The following is a 23771-nucleotide window of genomic DNA, read 5'->3' as shown; positions in this document are numbered from 1 at the left end:
ACATATGTTTTTGGTTTAGAAAACCTTGTTCTGACTGCCAAAGGAAGAGAGGATCTTGCATTTTTCTTTTAACCATCCTGAATTTATAATAGAGTGGCCTTATGAAGCAAAACATAATAAAATGCATTTATCGGAAACACATTTATGCTTGTACCAGAGGAATGGGGTCATAATCATTTATCTAAAAGTTTTACGGTAGGTTATGCTAGGCATTTATTTTCCCAAGCTCGTGCATATTTCACATAGGCCTGCGTAATGTGATTTTTACAACAGGTCCCTCAGATGACTCATGTTTACTGTCCCTAAGACCTTCTGTCTTCCGAGTACACGGGGCTGAGGTGATGTCCCTTTGTTGTCATATGAGAGCTGGAAATGGCAGGTGGGGTCCAATCCCGTCAGACGGGTTGGTTTCACCAGGCAGGGGGATTCGGCCCTACATTTTCTCTCCAGCAGATTTGCTGGCCACGTAGTTCCCTCTACGCAGAGTAATGTCCTGGGCCAGCAAGACCAAGAAAGGGCGGGAGGGTTGGCTTCCAGAACTCTGGAGCCTCATTCAGCAGCTTTCTCCAAGGTGTGCTCCAGCCTTCTCGTCTTGACTTCAGTTGATGGGAGTTTTTGGCAAAGTGGCTACATGTGGCTTCGTGATGTAGGGATATTGTTGAGGCCATTGTCCATTACATTCAACGATCCCTTCCTCTGGGGGAATTTCTTACCCGTCTCACTCTTGGAAAGATTGTGTTTCTCTGATGCATCTGCTAAGTGGCGCTGTAAATCTTTATTTTTTTTTTTAAGTTTATTTAATTTGAGAGAGAGACTGGGGAAGGGGCAGCAAGAGAGAGAGAGAGAATCCCAAGCAGGCTTTGCACTGTCAGAGTAGAGCCCACCATGGAGCTTGATCTCACTAATGCTTAACTAGAGGCTTAACTGACTGAGCCACCCAGACACCCCTGTAGGTCTTGATTCTTATCATGCTTTCCTCCTTGCATTAGCCACTAAGAAGCTCAGAGGCAGATTCACAACTGGTCTTTAACCAGTATGCAAACTTCACAGTGTACCGTCTGTGTCCTAAATTTACTCTCATTCACCACTCTTCTACCTTTGCTTTTGTGTTTTTATTGAGACATAATTGACATATAATGTTATATTAGTTTCATGTGTACAACATGATGATTTTAAATTACCTTTACTTTCTTGTTACTTGATTGTATTGGTGGGGGGGTTTTTTGCTTTTGTTTTGTGTGTGTGTGTGTGTGTGTGTGTGTATCCTACAGCCATGAGCTTTTGTGTGAAAATGTGGTGTAAGTAAAAAACAATATGTAAACTTCCTGGAGTTCTGTAGCAAACCTAAAATCTGATCCAATTCATTCCAGACCTGCAGGAATTTTTCTTCACTTTTTCTGATGATCTCTCGGGCTGCAAACGGAATGTAGCTCATCCCCTGTAAGGAGGCAGCATCCTGTCGGAGAAGACATTTCTGGTTTACTGAAATGTTAGCCGCTCCTGACAATAGAAATTTTTGCCTTCTGGGAGCACGGGGTCCTGTGTGTGTGTGCATGCATGTATGCGTGTGTGTGTGTGTGTGTGCGTGCACATGTGTATATGTGTGTATCAGCAGCAGAGGTTTCCAGATCCATCAGGAAATAAACAAAGAAAATGGGAACACGGTCACCTGGCTGCCTCTCCCTCCATCTTTATTGGTCCTTCCAGAGCTGACTCACACTGACAGGTTCAATTCTGTCTAAAAGCACATCTCTCACCCTTGCGTGGCGGCTCAGTTGGGTACCTGAACTCTGTCTTTTGTGTGGCACGCACTTTTACTTCTGAACTGTAACCCTCTTCTTCAATGCCCTTCCCAGCTTGGCTTTGCTTCCTCAGTTTTGTGCTCTTCTTACCAGCCTTCACCACTGAGCAAAGTCACATCTGATGCTCTTGTAACACGGGCTTCTTTCTTTCTTTCCTTTCTTTCTTTCTTTCTTTCTTTCTTTCTTTCTTTCTTTCTTTCTTTCTTTCTTTTTTGGAGAGGCCATTACAAATTTACAGAGATAAAAATAACAATATGAGTGATGTATTGTGCAAATCTTCTAAAAAGCCTACAAAAACAGCAGAAAGAAATCAATTAGAATTGCCATGGCAACTACCAACAATTTTTATATGCAAGAATGAAATAAAACAAGAAAAGTAACAACAGAGAAAAAGCATAAACCGAATGAAATACCATGAAGTGTTTATGAAGTAAGTACTATGGAGTGAAGCCTCAGGAAAATAGATTCCATTAAAGTAAATGAAACCGAGTTTAACTCTTCATTACTCGTGAACTAGGTGTGTATAGTGAAATAAACTATTATTGATGGACTCTTGATGTAATTTTTCAGTGAAAAGCATCTTTGGAAAACAAGTTTAGACAGATTGAGAAGGTACATTAAAATGTATAAAATGCAATTTTAAATAATTTTTTTTTCCTAGGGGAAGATTTCTTTACTTCTAAGAGTATTTAAATTCCATATATTACATTTGATGGTTCAGGGTAAATTAGAGAAGTGGAGCTTGGTATATAACAGAAGTAACTGATAGAATCGGGAAAGAACCCAGAATTCTAGGACATCTGAGATCCGGGCTTCTGTCCTCACCCTCTCGAGTCAGGATGGTGACTCCTATGTCTTGAATTAGTGGTTCTCAAGCCTACCTGCACACAAAAAACACCTGGGTTATAATACGTGTCTGAAACCCATCATGTTAAATTAGAACATTTGACTGGGGGCGCCTGGGTGGCTCAGTCAGTTAAGCATATGACTCTTGATTTTGGCTCAGGTCATGAGCTCATATTTCCTGGGATCAAGCCCGCGTCCTCTGCTGTGCTGACTTGTGGAGCCGGCTTGGAATTCTCTCTCCTTCTCTTTCTGCCCCTCCCCTGCTTGCATTCTCTCTCTCTCACAAACACACACACACACACACACACACACAAAATAAATAAACATTAAAGAACACTTGAGAGTGAAGCGTGGGCAATTGCAGTTTTTCATGCTCCCACACACGATTGTACATGCAGCCAGTGTTGAGAACCAGGGTTGGGTCCATGCATTCCTCAGCTTGCAGGTGCTCTTTATCCCGACTGTGTTACCGGGACATCCAGTACATCCTTGTTAGAGTTTCTGTGTGTGGATCGGCAGAACAATGCCCCCTCCCCACGCATGGCTGACTCCTAATCCCTGGAGCCTGTGAATATGTTAGGTTAGCGACAAAGAGGAATTAAGGTTGCAAATAGAATTAAGGCAGCTAATCAGCTGACTTCAAGACAAGGAAATTCCCCAGGTGAGCCCCATATAATCACAGGGGTCCTTACAGGTGGAAAAGGGAGGCGGGACAAAGAAAGCCAGAGATACCAGTGTGAGAAGGGCTCAGTTTGAGGCATTAGAGCAAGCGACTCACCAGCCAAGGAACGTTGGCGGGTTCTAGATGCTGGGAAATGCAAGGAAATGGATTATCCCCTGGAGCATCGAGAAAGGAGGCAGCTCTGAAACACCTTGGTTTCAGCCCCGTGAGACCCGTTTTGGACTCCAAACCTCTAGAACTGTAAGACAATCAATGTGTGTTGTTTTAAGCTACTAAATCCGTGATAATTGGTTATAACAGCAACAGAAACCTAATACATTCTGTTTCCATACATTGTAAAATAATAATAATAATAATCCTAAGCTCTTTGTAGTCCAAAAAAAGTCAGTACAACTTCTACACCTGAGAGGAGGCTCGCTCTTCCGCCATGTTGCTATGGTGAATTTGCCCTTCACGCTCACACAGAAGATCACGGTTCCCTCTGAGATGCTGCCTCACTGTCCACATTCCTGTCCAGCTTCTGTGGTCCTTGAAGACAGATAGCTCGTTCTTGGCCACAAGTTCCCTATAGTCATCCCTCCCAAACCTCCACTTGCTTTATTAATAATCAGCTTTTCCACTGATAACTTTGCCTTTCAGGAATCTATAGATTCCTCAGGGTTTAGATAACTGTCCCTTTCCTAACCTGAAAACATACCCTCCCTGACTAAACCTCCTTTTAGGGGACAAAAGACCCATTTTACTCTTTTCTCCACAAAAAAAAGAATGTCTTCCCCGGCCCCAGCCTCTTCTTCATTGATTCCAGGGCTTTTTCGTCTTCCCTTTCTCTAGACGTGAGGGTAAATTTCTCTGGGGTTTTCATAAGATATTTCAGACACTAAAACAATGTTTACGTCCCTGACGGTTTTAGATGAGTTAGAGAGTTGGCATATGAGGTCTTCACTTGGACAGAATAGGCTCACCTGTGTGATGTCCATCTTGCCTTTTATTTAATCCCTGGACTGGAGTCAGGCTCCATCCATGCTACCATTCAAATGCTCTGAGAGAAAAACTGGATACTACGTGTTAATGGTGATGGGGAAAATCACACCTCAAAAACCCACCCCTCCTGCCAATTTATTTCTCTCTGAAAAGAAAGCATCAGGTGTAATTGTAATTCTGCCCTAACACAAGGGTGATTGCGTTTTCAAGGATAATGATGCTATTTTATGGTTGTTCCTACTTAGAATAAAACATAATTGGTGTGGAATCCTTGAACACTCCCATATAAAAATACCAGGGCTGCTGTGTTCAATACACTATATGCAGAGCAGTAAGGAATGGGCCGGTGGGAAAGAAAAATGGGGAAGAGGAAGTGAACAAAATTAGAAGGGAGGCTGGCTGAGCGTACGTTGGTGAAAGCATGAAATTCATGTTTATATTATTTTCCTTTCAAGTTTCAGAGTTACAGATTTTGTTATGGGTAGTCACTACAGAGCTATGGTATGTAAATTATATCTCAATAGAGCTGTTAATTTAAAAAAGGCATGGGGTCCCTGCTTCAGCTTTAGAGTCAGTATGCCCTGTAGGTTACGAGGTGTCCCAGAGTCTCAACCATGCAATCTCAGGAGAAAGAAACAGCTTCACTGGGAGTAGAGAAGTGGATCCAATCTATTCTTTATTTCTGTCACTTCAGGCAAGTGACACGCACTGTTTGATTTCACTCTCGCCTAGAACAGGCAAAGCTTTTTTAACTCCATGCAAAGTGTTTACCAATGCAGGAATTCACTTTATATGTGATTATTTTAAAGTCCCTGATGGGCTTTACTTAGATCTAGAGGTTAAAAAGGAAAGCATTTTATTTTGATTTTCTCTTCCATGTTGAGGGGGTTAATATAAAAGCAAATGTTGTAGTGTAAAGATAAATTAGAATCCCGAGTTTCTTTGTGAGGCCAACGGAAAACATGGAATCCTTGTGGGAAAAATGACAGAAGTAGGTTATAAGCTCCCGAGTGTTCTAAATGGGTAAATGGTGTGCTGGGATTATGTATACACATAGACGTGCTGGAAAGTTCAACATATGTTCTGTATAATAACTGGCAAATATAGAAGTCTGACAACAACAACAAAATAATTCAAAGAGAAGTGATACACGCGTGCTTTACTGGAGTTAGCAGATGAAAACCATAAGGTTTAAGTTTTCTTCCTTTTTTTCATGGTTTTAACTTTCTGTTGACATAAAGGAAATACATTGCGGGGATTTGGTGTAAAAATCTGGGTTTGTGGCTTCGTTCTACCATGAACCGGTTTTTTGAGCTTTCGGACCGTGGGCAACTTCCTTTCCTTTTGCTTCAAGGTGAATGTGATCACCTAGGTTTGGGTACTAGTGTATTTTGTTCCTGGTAAGCCAAAATATTAAGTCGAAGGGCAAATATAGAGTCATATCTAATGTACTTTTATAAAACTTTGTTAAGCAAAGGAGACACCTTAGAAGTCTCCCCTTTTTTATAGATTGAAAGGAAATATGTTAATATAAATATAAATACAAAATTTATATTTTTTCAGGAAAAAAGTAAAAGCTTCTTTTTAAAACATAAAAGAAAATAACTTGAATGATTGATGGAAAGAAATGATGCACCTTAGACATAGTCAGTGCCCATTAAATGTTAGCCTCCTCTCCTACCTTCACTAGCTCCTTATGCCTAATAACAACTGAAAATTAGTCTTTGGGGAAAATAAGAAAAGAAAGAAATAGAGAACAATAAAAGAAGTTGAATGGGCAGGAAATAGAAAAGATGGTAAGAGTTACCTTGCCGCATTGATTCACATGACAGGTCAATTAACCGCGCCAATCTCAAACTCATTTTTCTCAATATTCTTCTATCTTAGCTAATATTTATCTCTGGAGACAGATTCCAGGAATGGGAATAGACCAAATTAAATGCATTTAATACTACATGAGGAGGCTTTTCACTAAAAAAAAAAAAAAAAAAAAAAAAGCAAAAGCAGTAAAACCCAGAAGCAGTGGCGTTTGAAGTGTGAAACATAAAATCAATATAATGGTCTCACACAGCATTTAAAAAGATTATAGAGTAAAATGGAACATTTCTGAGTATATAACCTACAGTAAGGGTAAGTTTTATTCCATAAAAAATTTTATTTCAAACCGATACACACACACACACACACACACACACACAAAATGCGTATGTATCACAATGTAAAATACATTTCTTACTGTGGGTTGAGGTTTTAAAGAAAAGTTTAAAAGCTACTGCTCCAAAGGGAAAGAAATAGCTATGTTCCTTTCCAATAAATTAGATTCTCTGTTGGCCTTGTTAGAAGACAGTGTCATTGATTCTAGGGAAGGTAGACTTTTATCTAAATACCCTTGTTCTTGAGGGTCCTGTCCAAACTCTTCATATATTATTTCAGATCACCATGTACCTTTATCAATGCTTCCTTACGTTTCTTCAGGAGAGAGATTTATGAAACATTGTCAACTTGAAGAAACACCTGTGAAAGGAAATGATATTTCCATTTTCTTCCAGTCCCTGATAGTTCCTCTGAAAGATGGTACCACAAATATTAAGAGATGANAGTCAGCACAGAGCCCGACGCGGGGCTCGAACCCACGAACCACGAGATCATGACCTAAGCGAAAGTCGGACGCTTAACCGACTAAGCCACCCAGGCGCCCCTAAGTTTTTAAATGTATGGATAGATAGATGTCAGATATTACAAAGGAATTGGCTCTAAGGGAGGTCGGTCTTGGTGGGAAAAAATTAAAAAATGAAATCCTGGGGGCTCCAGGGTGGCTCAGTTGTTTAAGCGTTGACTCTTGGTTTTGTTTTATTTTTAATTTTTTAAATGTTTTTATTTATTTCTGAGAGAGAGAAAGAGAGAGACAGCGTGAGCAGGGGAGGGTCAGAGAGAGAGGGAGTCACAGACTGAAGCAGGCTCCAGGCTCTGAGCTGGCAGCCAGCACAGAGCCCGACGCGGGGCTTGAACCCACGAACCGTGAGATCATGACCTGAGTCAGACGCTTAACCCACTGAGCCACCCAGGTGCCCCTGGCTCTTGATTTTGGCTCAGGTCCTGATCTCAAGGTTTGTGGGATAGAGCCCTGCGTCTCGCTGCGTGCTGATGGCTCAGAGCCTGCTTGGTATTCTCTCTTTCTCTCTCTCTCTCTCCCTCTGTCTCTCTCCCTCTGTCTCTCTCAAAAAAATAATAATAAACTTTAAAAAAATGAAACCATGTAACTATGGGAGCTAACAGTGAAATCTCACTCCGGGTTCAACAGTCCATCAGGTGTTTTAACACATAATCTCCTTTGATCCTTAAACAAATGCAGGTAGTGTATATGCCCATTTTACAGCCGAGAGAAATGAGGCTCTGACCGGTTAAGTCACCAGTCCAATGCAGGCACCGTGCTAACCCGGATCTGCCTGCGTCACCCCCAAACCTAACTGCATCCGGCCCTGCCTTTCCTGGGACCCCTGGTCTTGCAGCTCTCGTGCTCACTTTTCTGCCTCTGCCTCATGGGAACCCCCCGCTTCCAGTCCTGTTAGTGCTTCTGGGTTTTGCTCCACCAAGACCCAGTTTCCCCAGTAGGTCATTTATACCAACGTGCCGGTAACCGTGGCTTTCCTCGTGTTGTAAGGATCAAAGTTGGCAGTGAAGAAATGCCTCCAAGGTGGAATTTCAGACATCGTGGGAAAGGTCAGAGGAACTTTAGGGGCGAGGGACAGAGGAAGAGTAAAGAGGGACAGGTGCTCCGTGATGCTTCTGTACCTTTCCCGTGAGATGCTGTCCCGTGTGGCTCATCCTCAGGAGCTAATTCTTTGAAGATGATGGAGAGTTGCCTGACCCGCAGTCCTTCTCGGGACCCAGCTGACTCGCGCATTCTATATCTAAGCCCTGTTTGCTTACATGCTTGAAGCTTTTCTTATCTAAAACTCAGGCAGATTACAGCTAAGTGAGCCACCAAGATTTTTTTTTTAACTATCACTTTGGCAGGGACCAAAGTCTTTTTATTTCCATACTATTTTCTTCTTTTACTTCCATACCTTCCCCCCAAGCCATATACAAAAAAAAATTGACAGCTAAAATTCACAATGGGTGGAAAGAAGTAACCGCAGTCTGTCCTTTCGCGGTGCGTGGTTTCCTTGCCAAGTTCACGTCCGGTTCTCACGTTGCCAGGCTAGAGTACTTCAAGAAGCCCACTTCTGGGGCGCCTGGGTGGCTCAGTAGGTTAAGTGTCCAACTTAACCTCAGGTCATGGTCTTGCAGTTTGTGGGTTCGAGCCCCGTGTTGGGCTCTGTGCTGACAGCTCAGAGCCTGGAGCTGCTTCGATTCTGTGTCTCCCTCTCTCTCTGCCCCTCCCCTGCTCATGCTCTGTCTCTCTCAAAAGTAAATAAACGTTAAAATTTTTTTTGAAAGAAGCAGCCTAGTTCTATCCATAAATAAAGGTGCGGGGGCTCTCCCTCACTCCACCAGGTGCTGTGGGGTCCCCTGCACGATTAGTGATCCTGGTTCAGCACAGCAGGGAAGCGTCCTCACGTGAAAGCCTCAGACAGGATGTTGCTCACAAAAGTCGGCAAGGGTTTGAGTGCAGACTGAGCAAATCTCTACTCCCCAAAAGACTGTATGGGTGTCGGCATAGACTCTGGGTGCAAGTGTATAACGTTTCCACTGAATGGGGAGTCAAGGAGACATTCCCCTATGGTATCATCTATGAGCATTACATTGAAACTCTGTAACCCATCTGTAACTGATGGAATTATGCTGTGCCATAGGGGTACAGTTTCATTCTGTTTTGCATTTAAATACCTGCTGCCTTTGTCATCATTTTAGCATCCAAACACATGCATGGCTCTTTCTTCGTTGGTTAATGGAATTGGATAAACTGAGTCTTGTTTTATTTTGAAATGCAATAAGCTGGGGCACCTGGGTGGCTCAGTGGGTAAAGCATCCAGCTTTGGCTCAGGTCATGATCTCAGTTTCTGAGTGCAAGCCCTGTGTGGGGCTCTGTGCTGACAGCTGGAGCCGGGAGACTGCTTCGGATTCTGTGTCTCCCTCTCTCTCTCTCTGCCCCTCCCCTGCTTGTGCTCTATGTCTCAAAAATAAATATTTTAAAAGATGTGAAAAGCTAAAAATAGCCAAGATACTCTTCTTTTTTAAATATGTTTATTTATTTCTAGGAGAGAGAGACAGCATGAGCAGGGGAGGGTCAGAGAGAGAGGGAGATACAGACTCTGAAACAGGCTCCAGGCTCTGAGCTGGCAGTCAGCACAGAGCCTGACGCGGGGCTCGAACCCATGAACCGCGAGATCATGACCGAAGCGAAAGTCGGACGCTTAACCGACTAAGCCACCTAGGTGCCCCAGGCAAGATACTCTTGAAGATGAGGAACAAGGTGGAAGGACTTGTTTCCCCTGATACCAAAGCGAGTGTGGGCTCAGCATACAGGTGGATGGATAGACCCCGAGCAGGACAGAGGACGGCCCCTTGGGATTTTGACTGAGACACACTGAATGTATATATCACCTTTGGAGGAATTAAAGTTTTTATCGCATTCAGTTTCCAATCTATGTTCATTGGGTACCCCTCCATTTATGTTTCTTCCTAAGTGTCTTTTTTTCTTAAGGTTTTTATTCATTTTTTGAGACAGAGAGAGATAGAGCATGAGTGGGGGAGGGACAGAGAGAGAGGGAGACACGGGATCTGAAGCAGGCTCCAGGCTCTGAGCTGTCAGCACAGAGCCTGGTGTGGAGCTCAAACCCTTGGACCATGAGATCATGGCCTGAGCTGAAGTCAGACGCTTAACCAACTGAGCTGCCCAGGCGCCCCCTTAAATGTCTCTTAATATGTTTTTATTGTTCTTTCTGAAAAGGCCTTAGACATTTTTTATTTGGATTTATTCCTGTCTGTACAGTATTTTGATGTCATTTAAAATTGAACCTTTAAAATATTTCACTCTGGGGCGCCTGGGTGGCTTGGTCGGTTGGGCGTCCGACTTTCGCTCAGGTCATGATCTCGCGGTTCGTGGGTTCGGGCCCCGCGTCGGGCTCTGTGCTGACTGCCAGCTCAGAGCCTGGAGCCTGTTTCAGTCTGTGACTCCCTCTCTCTCTGGCCCTCCCCTGCTCATGCTGTCTCTCTCTCTCTCCTAGAAATAAATAAAACATAAAAAAATAAAATAAAATAAAATAAAATATTTCACTCTGTTACCAATGATGTATAGAAAACACTGATTTTTGTGTATTGGATTTTCCCCTACAGAGTTAGAAACTCACTTATGAAATTGAATAATTCATGCTTATTAAATTTTTTTATTTCTGCATATACAATTCCATATTCTTTAAATAATGACAGCTTTTCCACTACTTTCCCAAACCTTTATTTCCTTTTCTTGCTTTGCTCTTCCAGTCAGTAATGTGAAAAGGCATCATGTTGAAAGACACTCTCTCTCTCTCCTGTTACTCTGTTCCAATCTTACAGGAAAACTTTCAACCTTTTTAAGAATGTTTGTTAAAAGATTTCTTTTCTCTGCAGATGTCTTCTAACAGCCTAAGAAATTTCCCTTTTTAACTTTTTTATGTGTCTTTATTATGAATAGATTTTGAATTCAATGACCTTGTGCTTTGTATTCCTGGGAAAATATCACTTGATCATACGCATGCTTATATATTACTTAGGATTTTTACATGTATATTCATGAGCAACAAAGATGGTAGCTTTGCCTTACTCTGACTGTACTGTCAGGTTTTGCTAGCAAGGTTATACCAGTCTCAAAAAGCAAATTTTGGGACTACACCCTATTTTTCATATTCTGGAAGAATATAAAGAATTTTTTCTTCCTTACGTGTTTGGTAGAACTCACCAGTGAAACAATATGGGTAGGCCTAGAGTTTTATTTGTGGGAAAGATTTTATTTTATTTATTTATTTATTTTATTTATTTTATTTTGAAAAAAAATTAAATGTTGGGGCACCTGCATGGCTCAGGCAGTTAAGCATCTGAAGGGCAGGGGACAGAAGACAGAGGATCTGAAGTGGGCTCTGCGCTGACAGCAGCAAGCCCAGTGAGAGGCTTTAACTCATGAACTGCGAGATGGTGACCTGAGCTGGAGTCAGATGCTCAACCAACTGAGCCACCCACGTGCTTTGTGGGAAAGACTTTAATTGGTGAGCCAATTTTATATGACTCTTCAGTCTCTATGTTTTGAATGGTAAGTTAAATGTGCGTGGGAATTTCTTCAATTCATGTAAATATTTTAATGTATTGACATAAAGCGGCTTATAACATCCTCTGACAGTCTGTAATATCTGCAGAATCTGTGGCAGTATCCCCTTTTTATTTTTTTATTTTTATTTATTTTAAAAAGTTTTTAATGGATATTTATTTTTGAGATAGAGTGCAGGCAGGGGAGGAGCAGAGAGAGAGGGAGACACAGAATCTGAAGCAGGCTCCAGGCTCTGAGGTGTCCACACACAGCCTGAAGCAGGGGTCGAACTCCTGAACTGTGAGATCATGACGTGTGCAGAAGTTGGACACTTACCCGACTGAGCCACCTGGGCAGCCCAATATGCCCTATTTAATTTCTAGTATTGGTTAATGTGCCTTTTTTCTTCTTACCCAAATCAATCCTGCCTTATCTCTTCTCACAACTTGTTCAAAGAACCAAATTTTAGGGAGAGAGAGAGGGAAAGAGAGAGAGAGAGAGATAGAGAGAGAGAGAGATGGGCCTCTGAGCTGTCAGCACAGAGCCCAATGCCAGGCTTAATCTCAGGAGCCATGAGATCATGACCTGAGCCAAAGTCAGACACTTACCAACTGAGCCACCCATGCGCTACATGTAAAAATCATTTTTAGTCTCCATTGTGATTTCTTCTTGTATCCACTAATTATTTAGAAAACTATTTCTCAATTTCCAAACTTACGGGAATTCTCTCCTTATTTTTATTCCCACTACTATAATTTCATCTTATTAGGAAATAAATTCTCTTTTGAGAATGTTGTGGCTGTGTGTACTTGAAAACTGTATGCATTCTGAAGTTGTGTCTCTTAGGTCTGTTTTGTTAATCATGTTGTTTAAATTTTATATACTCCTTTTTTTTTTTTCCTTTATTCTGTCAGCTCCTGGGAGAGATGTACTAAATTTTTTCATTTTTGTCTACTTTTTGTTTTAGTTAGGGCAATGCTTCATATATTTTTAGGCCTTGTCAGTAGGTACATTCAAATTTTAAATTATTTCTTCATCATGAGTAGGACATTTTCTCATTAAGTAGAAATGTCATTTCTCTCTAAAGACTATGCTGATACTTTTCATCTTCGACTCTTCTGTTATTAGTATAGCTGCAGTAATTTTTTGCATTAGTATTTAAATGATTTTTCTTTTCCCTTTTATTCTCAAGCTTTCTGTATCCTATTTTAAATACAGCTTTATAAACAGTGTATAATTGAGTTTTCCTCTGTTTTAAAATTTTTTTAATGTTTTTTATTTATTTCTGAGAGAGAGAGACAGCATGAGCAGGGGAGGGTCAGAGAGAGAGGGAGACACAGAATCTGAAACAGGCTCCAGGCTCTGAGCTGTCAGCACAGAGCCTGACGTGGGGCTCGAACCCATGAATAGTGAGGTCATGACCTGAGCCGAAGCCGGGCTTAACTGACTGAGCCCCCCAGGCGCCCCGAGTTTTCCTGTTTTAAATGCAAGCTGCACATCCCTTCCTCAAACTGAATATTTGGTTCTTTTATGTTCAATGTAATGACTGATATGTTTGAGTTAAATCTGTGGCTTTTCTCAGCTGTTTTATTTAGATTACCCTTTGTGACATTGCAAATTTTCTGTCTCTATTAGCTTCCAATTTGTACTCTTTCTCCATTTTTTGAAGGGGTCTAATTACAAATAACAAATTTTCTTACTGTATCAAACTTTAATGTTAAAATTTAAAATATCACTCTCTTTTCTCTGCCTCTTTTGTTACTGCAGAGAAGTTATTTTGTTACTGTAGAGAAGTTAGTGTTTAACCTAACAGTCCTTCTTTTGAAATGTTTCTCTCTTTTTTCATGCCATTTTAAAGATTTCATATTTGTCTGTGTGTCTAGGTGCAGGTTTATTTTAATTTAATCCACATAGGGTTCATGGGGATTCTTGGAATCATATATGGGTGGCTTTATTTTGAAAAAGACAGAGCTGGGGCACCTGGGTGGCTCAGTGGGTTAAGCATCTGACTTCAGCTTAGGTCATGATCTCACAGTTTATGGGTTTGAGCCCCATGTCTGGCTCTGTTCTGACAGCCTGGAGCCTGCTTTGGATTCTGTGTCTCCCTCTCTCTCTCTCTCTCTCTCTCTCTCTCTGCCCCTCCCCTTGCTCATGCTCTGTCTCTCTCTGTCTAAAAATAAATAATAAACATTAAAAAAAGAAAAAGACAGAGCTATTATTTCTTCAAATTTTACTTCCTTCTTATTCTTTCCACCTTTTTAAAAAAGATTTTGCTTGTTTGTTTATTTATTTTTGAGAGAGTGAGACAGAGCATGAGCAGGGGAGGGGAAAGAGGGATGGAGACACAGAATCCCAAGAGGCTCTAGGTTCTGAGCTGTCAGCACAGAGCTGGACGCGGGGCTTGAACCCACAAACTGAGATCATGACCTGAACCGAAGTCAGACACTTAACCAACTGAGCCACCCTGGTGCCCCTCCACCTTTTTTTAGGCTAGAATTTCTCACAGGTATCCCCTATATACCTCTTACCCTCTCTTTTTATAATGTTTTCCCTTTTGTCTCTTTGTGCTACCTTCTGAATGTTTTCTTCTTTGTGTTTTTAAGCTTGAATTTTTTTTAAGGAGCAACATTACATTTTAGAGGTTCCACTTCACTTCTGATATGGTGAGAATATCTATGAAAGAAATGTAGCAAGCATGGTTATTGTACGAACCATGTCTGAAAATTCTGATAACTCAAGTTTGGGGGTTTCTCTTTCCATTGCTGACGTCTCTTCTGTTACTCAGCCTTGCATCCTGTTGTCTTACAAGCCTGGTTATTTCTCATTGCATGTTCGATAGTATATTTTACAAATTATTTGGAGGGAAATTTGAGGCCTCAGTATGGTGACGTCTTCCTCCTGAGGAGCTATGCATTTGCTTGTGCAAATACGAGCAGCTGTTACTGCTCTATGGTCTTCCTGGGACACCTTGATATAATGTGAACATTCTAGTTGCTCATGATATTAAGTGAGTCCTACCTGCCTACAAATCTGTGCAAAGGTTTATTTGCAGTTGCTCCTTAGGTTGAGGGTAGGGCACTTCAGATTTTCAACTCAGAGGGGGCTTGCCTTATCAGATCCCTGCACCCACCAGGGCTTCAATCTGGCTTCTGTTTGTACAGCCCTGAAGACCTCACCAGAAGGTGCTTCAGCTTTGCAGCTGCTTCCCCAGCTTTGGCCAAAGCCCTCAGGTAAAAACGCACATCGAGGACTGGGTCTCTCTCTCTCTCTCTCTCTCTAGTTTCTTGTCTTGTTTTACATCTTTTTTTTTTTTTAATTTATTTCTAGGAGAGAGAGACAGCATGAGTAGGGGAGGGTCAGAGTGAGAGGGAGACACAGACTCCGAAACAGGCTCCAGGCTCTGAGCTGGCAGTCAGCACAGAGCCCCACGCAGGGCTCGAACCCACGAACCGCGAGATCATGACCGAAGCGAAAGTCGGACGCTTAACTGACTAAGCCACCCAGGCGCCTCTGTTTTACATCTTAACCCCAAGTCTCCTTACTGTCCTGTGGGCCTTTGGTGCTTTCGAGGAGGTACTTTTTGTATCTTCTCCAACTTCTTTAGTTGTCCACAGCATGAGGACAAAATACCTAGTGAGACGTTACAGGATGTCAGTGAGGTATTATGTAGAGACATGTGGTTTTGATAGATGATTTAGAGTCTATACGATATTATGTTGGGATAAACAGCTCAGTCGTCAAAGTAGCTAAAAGGCACAGCGTTGGATTCTACTAGTGGTTTTCTTTGGGCAGTGGTATTGAAGACGAGAGGGTAGGAAGATGTCTGTTGCTTTCATAACATGCCCCTTCCTTCTGGCCTAGCTCTTTAATCATGTGTATCTGCGGCATGGGCCACTCACTGTCCCCCGTATTTATTCTCCCTCCTTCTTTTAGTAATAGAGGGCCACCCAGCTACAGAACATGTCATCCAGCCACTTGGACTGGAACAGTGGTCCAGCGAGGTAATGACTCAGTTTGGGCCAATGGATGTGAGTATCAAGGACATGAGAAACTTCATTGAGGTCGCTCCCGTAAAGATGAAATCACTCATCTGGAACTTTGCCCTTTCCTTTCTTCAAGCATTTAGACATCAAGATGAAATAGCTTCAAGCACGCAGATGAGGCTAACACCCCAGGAGAGGGTAGAATAAGGCAGACAGAATCCAGGGTAATGACTGATCTGTGGTTGGTGTGCCCTGAACCACACACAGTCCTCTGGGCATTAACCTATAAACAAATGGATAGCTTTTGTAACCATAAAGAGAGCAGAATGGGCAGAGTAGAAGGTCACCAGGCCGTGTTGAGCATCGCAACAAAATGTGCAAGCGTGATGGGAAACTCCCGGTTAATGGCAAAACTTCTGTTGATTGACGTCAATCATCATGAGGAATGAAAGCCGGTGATCTTATTTCATATGTAATTTATATAGATCCTAATCTGTAGACAGATCATTGATGGGGTACACCCTAATAACAGCTCATGGCACTGAGCAATTACTGTGTGCCAAATAGTGTGCTACATATGTATTTCATGGCATGACCCCATTTCATCCCCACGACACTAAGATGTAAGTACTACTGTTTTTCTCCATTTACAAAGGCTCAGAAAGGTCAGTGATCTGCCCATGAACACATGCCTGGTAGGTGACGTAGCTGACACTCAAACTCAGGATGCTGGCCAAAGTCCTTAGACTCCACATCTATGCAAGACAGTCACAGTCAACTAGTTCTGAGGACTCTAAGCAGCTAAGAATATCCTATATGGATATGATGTGAAACTCACATCCATTGGCCCAAACTGAGCCACTACCCAGCTGGGCCACCTTTCCTAGCGGCTGGACGATGTGGTCTGTAGCTGGATGGCTCTCTATTACTAAAAGAAGGAGGCAGAGTATTCTTCCAATGAGCAAAGCATTAAAGAGAAAGGTCAGAGGGCCAGAGTGTGGCCCTGGAGTAGAACCTGGTAGCAAGTGAGCCTGCAAAACACGGGGGTGTTTCCACCCAGCGCCTGTTCTGAGCCCGTTTTCACAGCAATCCACCAAACCTGACTGGGGATACAGAGGATCCATGGTCAGAATTTTCACTGGAAATGGCGGTGCTTGCAGTCAGAATGCCAGCAGCAGTGACAGAAATGGCGCCGGAAGGAAGTGACCGGATGGTTACGACCTCAGGGAGCCTGAGGAACAATGTGAGGGAGAAACGGGCGGGGGCTGCATGGCAGGCACTTGAGGGAACAGTGGGAAGAGGAGTCTGAGGAGAACGGAGGGGGTTGCACGCGCTCTCCTCCCCTCAGAGAAACATAAATCATGACGGCACTGAAGACAGCAGCTGGCAGAGGGGCCGGAGCGGCAGCCGGCGAGAGTGGAGAAGGCTTGTGTGTCTTCTTTTTTTCTTGTGGGGCTCAAGGAAATAATCAGAGTTTCCTGAGATGAGAGCCTTTCACTTGGGTGCCCGCCACGTGGACTTTAGATCTCCTTAGTAAGCAGTAGAGAGATCGAAGTGAAGTCGTCCCAGGGTGGTACCTTATTATTATTATTATTATTATTATTATTATTATTATTACTACTACTACTACTACTACTACTATTTTACCAATGGGTGGAAGATTATACTTTCAGGGATCATTTCTATAGTTCATTACCAATGGGTGGGCGATGCCTCGTTATAAATATTACCTGGGCAGTCACCTAATTTTTCCCTTCATGCAATGAAACGCCACATCCTCTGCAGGGTTATGGTTATGATTTACCACTAAGATATTTGGAGAGGGCCTGAAAGAATGGGGTCCGTGGCCAGGGTCCACCCCTGAGATGTTCTGTGACTTGAAGCCCCTTCCTTATCTCTGAGACAAAAATATTGGGCTACATGTCTAAGATCCCCTCAGTTTTCAAATTTTGTTTTATGCCCTACTGGGAGAGCTTCTGCAAGGGACTGCTTGGAGCATTTATTTAGATATTCGATTAGATTCCACAAGGGCCCATAGAGACGCAAGGGCACAAATACCGCCTGTAGACCCTGCCGTTTGCCAATGATCTACTTCCTAATGGTGTTAGTGTTTCCGAACCCGTCACATACTGTCAGGAAATGACAATTGCACAGCCACTACTAAAGCCAATGGACATTCTATCTCCATGCGCCTATAACCCAATCCCATCCTGCCCTTGGGAACTGTCTCCCCCANCACACACACACACACACACACACACACACACACACACACACACCGTATCCAGACCTCTCCTCAGAGCAAGTGAATCCAAATAGCTATAGTTCCTGGCATCAGACCTTTTAAGCTCTCAGAATATTCTAATCGTGATATCTTGAAAACCATTGCATGAGTGTCATAAAGCAGAGGCTATGTCTTAGGAACCCAAGTTTAGTGTTTCATAACCAGTCACCCCATATATAACCAATCACCCAGTAAGTATGAGCTAAATTGATTAATTACCGCATGCCTTGGGTAGCATAGCCGGGTGCAGTCCTCAACGGGGCTGAAAAGCTGAGCTGGTTGAATTTTATTGGTCCGTCCTTTCAGGATGGCCGTCCCCACATCCTAGGTGCTGCTTTCTCTTCCTTTCTCTCCTTCCCTTATCCTAGGTTTATGCCGAGTCTCCATTTTCAAAAAAGCTACTGCTAAAGCCATCACAAGATGTTAACCACTCAGGAATATTTTCACTTCATTAAAATCTCCCCAATGCCTGGAGGCAATTAGAAGCCAAGAGGGCTCTGGAGTCTGAAAGCCAGTTTCGAAGTACCCCAGTTGATTCATTTATAAATGGCGTGTGATCCCCTACCCTTAAATTTCCTCATCTGTCAGATGAACATAATACTTCGCTCTGAACATAATAGTGATGAGAAATTAGCAAAGGCTGCATGCATCTAATTTACACACACACACACACACACACACACACACACACACACTGATGGTATTATTATGCTTGCAACAGGAAAAATCTATTTGGGTTGCCTTTTTAAAAAAATTTTTAGTTTATTTTTTAGAGACAGAGAGAGAGCGATCAGGGGAGGGTCAGCAAGAGAGGGAGATACAGAATCTGAAGCAGGCTCCATGCTCTGAGCTAGCTGTTAGTACACAGCCCAATGTGGGGCTCGAACCCACAAACCATGAGATCATCACCTGAGCCGAAGTCGGATGCTTAACCGACTGAGCCACCCAGGCGCCCCTGTTTGGGTTACCTTTAAGCTTAGTCCACTGGAAATAGTCAAAGGACAAAACTCTGGGTGAACCCAAAGGTATTTCTTAAACTCTCTCACCAATACATAAATTTCTCTTGCTTCCTTCCTTCTTGGTCTCATCCTAGGACCCTATATTTCATCTTCTATCTTCCTTCCAAATAATGGTTCAATGTTTGGAAGTCTTGCATAAGAAAACCCACTTCACAGAGAGGGCCTAGAGACACAAAGATGGGTCGATGGGTCACTGGGTCAGAGGCTTTCTTTTCGACTTCTGTGTAAGGTTAGGTCTTGACCCCATGGTCAGAAAGGTAGGAGGAAGCCAGAGAGCACAGTTCTGTCTTCCCTTCTCCTGATTAGCCTTGAGTTCTCTGATCAGAAGTTCAAGGCTGACCAGAACCTCTCCCACGAGAGCAATGACTAGGCGGTGGCTAGAATACTTCAATAATTCCTTCGCAGGACAAATGTGTTCAGGTGTACCTGCCTCCACTCCTCCTCTTCATCAACCATTTTCTAGGTAATAAATGAAGATTGGAGATTCCTTATTTTAAAGTTTCTTCTTACCACCGTACACGCACATACTGTCTTCTCTCATCTCAAACTTTTCCTCCTTCATCAACACTGACAGGAAGAAGTTATAAATTTTCAAATTTGTAGTAAGCTAAACTTAATAAAACATTTTAAAGGAAAAAAAAAACCCATATCTATATATACCTATGTATCCATGTTCTCATATACCCCAAAATAACAGTTTGAGTCCTTTGTAGGAACATTATTTAATTACTTAAGAGAACATGAGCTAGCTACCATTCATTGAGAATTCACACCTTCTGTTATATTTTTATTGTATAGAAAAAATTCTGGAATTCATGAGTCTGTTCTATTCTTTGGCATCTGTGGAGGTGATGTTTCAGGAGAGTTACACAACGTTCAAGGCCGGACAGGGCAATTCTCACAATATATTGTCGGTTTGCCTACATGAGAAAAGCAGTAACTCTGATTATAGATCCATGCCAAAATTACGGTTTTCAGAAACTTCTGCAAAAGGATTTAAACAGTTTTGTGCCTTGCCACCAAAATGTGTGTTCATCTCTCTCCACCTCCACACCTGGCAGTCTGTCAGCCCAACATTTGCTACAGTATTTTGAGTTCATCTTGTTTATTTTCTGCTTTATTTTTTTCTCCTGATGTACATTTCATGTGCAAAGCCAAGGCTACCATTTCTCATGTGCACCGCTCCTGTTCAGCCCAGCCTTTAAACTGTACGCTTCTTGATTAAAGTACACTGAAAAGCAACGCAGACTTCATAGTTGAGAATATTTGCTTCCAGTATCAGCTTATGTCGCTCCCGTCCAGAAGAACTCTCGTCACATTTCAGATCCATAGTACCAAATTGCAGAGGTATGCTGAAACTCCATATTTAATAGGAAATCCTCTTTCTTAGAAAATTATATTCCGGAATATTGGCCACATGTTACTAGTGCAGTAAGGCAGGGAATGAACACTTCCTGGTAATGGGATGGAGTGTGACAGTGTACAAGACATCTGGAATTGGAAGGGAGTTGGCCTAGATGAGTGGCTGCCTCAAAGTGAAATTGCTGGGCCAGGACCATCAGCGTCACCTGGAAACTTGTTAGAAATTCAGCATCTCGCGGGGCCCCTGGGTGGCTCAGTTGCTTAAGCGTCCGACTTCGGCTCGAGTCATGATCTCACTGTTCGTGGGTTCGAGCCCTGCATTGGGCTCTGTGCTGACAGCTAGCTCAGAGCCTGAAGCCTGCTTCAGATTCTGTGTCTCCCTCTCTCTCTCTGACCCTCTCCTGCTCGTGCTTCCTCTCTCTCTCTCTCTCTCAGAAATAAATAAAACATTAAAAGAAAGAAAGGAAAAGAAATTCAGCATCTTGGGCTCTTCACCAAACTTCCTGCATCAGGGACTCAGGAGGCAGGATGTGCAATCTGGACAAGTCTCCTACCCTGTGGCTCTGCTGTGTGCTCACAGCGTGAACGTCAGTGGTTTATCTGGAGACCACAGCTCAGCCACTACCTGGGTCGGTGGCCTTGGAGAGTAACCTCTCTGACCATTGGTTTCCCACTCCACTTTTTCTCTCCATGGCCATTCTCCTGTGCTCTGTTGAGACTCAGGCTGGCTGGTGAAACTGCTGTCCCCATGGGTGTGGGTATGCCAGCCACCACTTCTTACAGATGCCCCTCTGTTCACAAGGGATTCTCTTAGCTCTCCCTGGATCTGGAGTTCATTGTGTGGATTCTCCAAACTGGCTGTCTTCCCAGTAAACCTGTAAAGTGAGGGGCCGGGCCCCCAAACCGGGAGTCCTCGGGATATAGAATGTAAACCACCTCAGGATCCTTTGTTCTCAACTCTGAGCCTTCACTCTAATTCAGAGCCACAGCAAAAACTTCCACTTGCCACTCTCTTCTGTTTATAAATGTGTATAATTATACACCGTCCTCTCTCCGTTTCACAGAACCCTTGCGAGGGTCAAATGAGAAAACGGTTATGGAAGCACTTTGAAGACTGTAGAGCACTACACAAATGCCAGTTTTGTTGTGATCTGGTACTCGTGAGAAATGTTTCTGTTCCTCTTTCTCCACCCTTTGTGATTCTAGTCGCAATAGAGAAAACGAGCCCTCTTCACTCCCCCGCAAGTATTTAATTGTCTGCCACGTCACTCTCACATCTGCTGGATGGAGCTGTGGTAGTCGGGCCTCTTTTGGTTGTGAACAACAGAAACACAGCACAGAGTCACGTGCTCTGTGACTCTGTGCTGGATTCATGGGGAGACCACAGGGCAGGCCCCAGAAACCAAGGAAGGGACTGGAGGAGCCAGGGATTCAGGGACGGGAATAAGAGTTGACCCTGCTGAGGTATTTCTCTCCTGCTCTGGCTCTCATCTCTGTCAGTCTTGAGATAGCTTTGCGGACTGGCTTCTTTTTCCCCCATGTCAGCCATCTTGTTACCGCGTGGGAGAGAACATGGCCTCCTACAGCCGCAGCTTAGCGACTCCTGAGGAAGAAGGTAGCATCTCCCACTGTCCATATGTTAATCCCAGGGAAGATCTCTGACTGGACCAGGATGTTGGGGCCCAGGCTGGGGTCCTGTGACTAACCCTAAAGAAGTGGGGACATGTCCCAGCTCATGAGGTACTTAGTGTGTCACCAGCACGAGAGTCATGGGAAGACCAAAAACAAAACAAAACAAAACAAAACAAAAAACAACAGTTAACAGTTGAATAGGAATCAAGTGACAGGACACTTGAATAGGTATACTTTTGCCCCTTTCGCTGGCTCACAGGAATACAGAAAAGAATACAGAAAAACACACTTAAGAATAATGTAGGGGCGCCTGGGTGGCTCAGTTGGTTGAGCATTTGACTTCAGCTCAGGTCAAGATCTTGCAGTTCGTGGGCTTGGGCCCCACATCAGGCTCTGTGCTGACAGCTCAGAGCCTGGAGCTGCTTCGGATTCTGTGTCTCCCTCTCTCTCTGCCCCTCCCCCACTTGTGCTCTGTCTCTCTCAGAAATAATAAGCACTAAAAAAGTTAAAAAAAAAAAGAATAATGTTGTCTTTCTAAGCACAAAACCCAAACCATAAATACAGGGGCCATTGTTTCCATGGAGTACAACAAGTAATGAGTTTATCATTTGTTAATGAATGAAATCTCGATGAGAAATGAAACCCACCACTTGGAGATTGTAAGGAGATGTGCCTGCCCTCAAGAATCTCATGGTCCTAGCTGCCGAGTGACTAAGCACATTTGTAATGCGTTCCATGCTCATTTTCACCAAGGAAAGAGCAAATGGCTTAGAGTTTTACGTGGGTATTCTACAGAAGCGAAGCTTCTCTCAGAAACGCAGGCAACAAATGCTCCAATCGCATCTATGCTATTGAAAATACTAACGTTTTCACTAGGATTTCATCTTTATTCCTTAGATCAAAAACGCCTAGCCTTGCTTCCAAACTATCTAGAACAAGGAACTCTATAGCTTCTTAAAACAGCACACACGTGGACCAGCGTGTAGTGTAAATTTACAGCGGAGAGACACGGTTTGAAAAGTCAAGTACTCCCTGAGAGCCACCGTGGCAACAATTTATGAATTTATATGTTGTTACAGATTAAAGTAATTACTTAGGCTGGCTCAGGGAAGCCGGCTATAATCCCCACTCTTAAAACAAGCTATAGATTGCAATTTCATCTTGAAAGCCTGAGTTAGCCTGGTGTATCTTATCAATAATTTTGAAAACTATATTTCCACAGAGAAATTATAAAAGAAATAACTGCCATTCAATTTCTTTACGCTTTGCATTCTTTCAGAGTCGGCAAACATAAAAAAGTCAGCAGGTGGGGCTTCTATTCCCTTAGCAGGCCTGATAGAAGTCCTTCTCTTGAAAGAACATTCAATTACAGACTGTCTCTCTGGCAGCCCGTTCGAGGCTCCCTACAGACAGGTAGCAGAATAATACATGAAAATGCAAGACTGTGCAACATGGCAGTGCGTTGTGTCACAGGTCAGGAAGGAGAAGACAGAAAAGAGCCAGAAATCTTTTATTTCTTATTAATTTTTTTTTTTGCTATTTCCCCCATTTTACATTTCTTTTCAATTAACAAAGTGCCATCCTTCGAGAATGAGACCTGGCAGAATGTACTGGTTCATTTGTTCCCAGGGACACTTTGTGCCAGTTCTTTCTCTTGCTTGTGTCCTGAGGCTTTCACAACGTGGCACTTCTTCACCACGGAGTTGAGCCTCCAATCAGTCCGTCAGTCCAGAGCAATGGTAGCAACAGGAGAATGGGGGNTATAGATACACATACTGTATATATAATATAGATATATACATATCTATATAATATATATAATCTACTGTATATATAATATAGATATATATACTATATAATAATAAATTCATATACATAATAAAATCATATAATAAATTCATATATATATATGAACCGACTAAATGCCCTGGACTCCCCTCCTCCATTTTGGGAAGCAA

The sequence above is a fragment of the Crocuta crocuta genome, unplaced genomic scaffold (assembly GCF_008692635.1).
Source record: "Crocuta crocuta isolate KB4526 unplaced genomic scaffold, BGI_CrCroc_1.0 scaffold41, whole genome shotgun sequence".
Lineage (NCBI taxonomy): Eukaryota > Metazoa > Chordata > Mammalia > Carnivora > Hyaenidae > Crocuta > Crocuta crocuta.
This window is presented reverse-complemented; position numbering follows the sequence as displayed.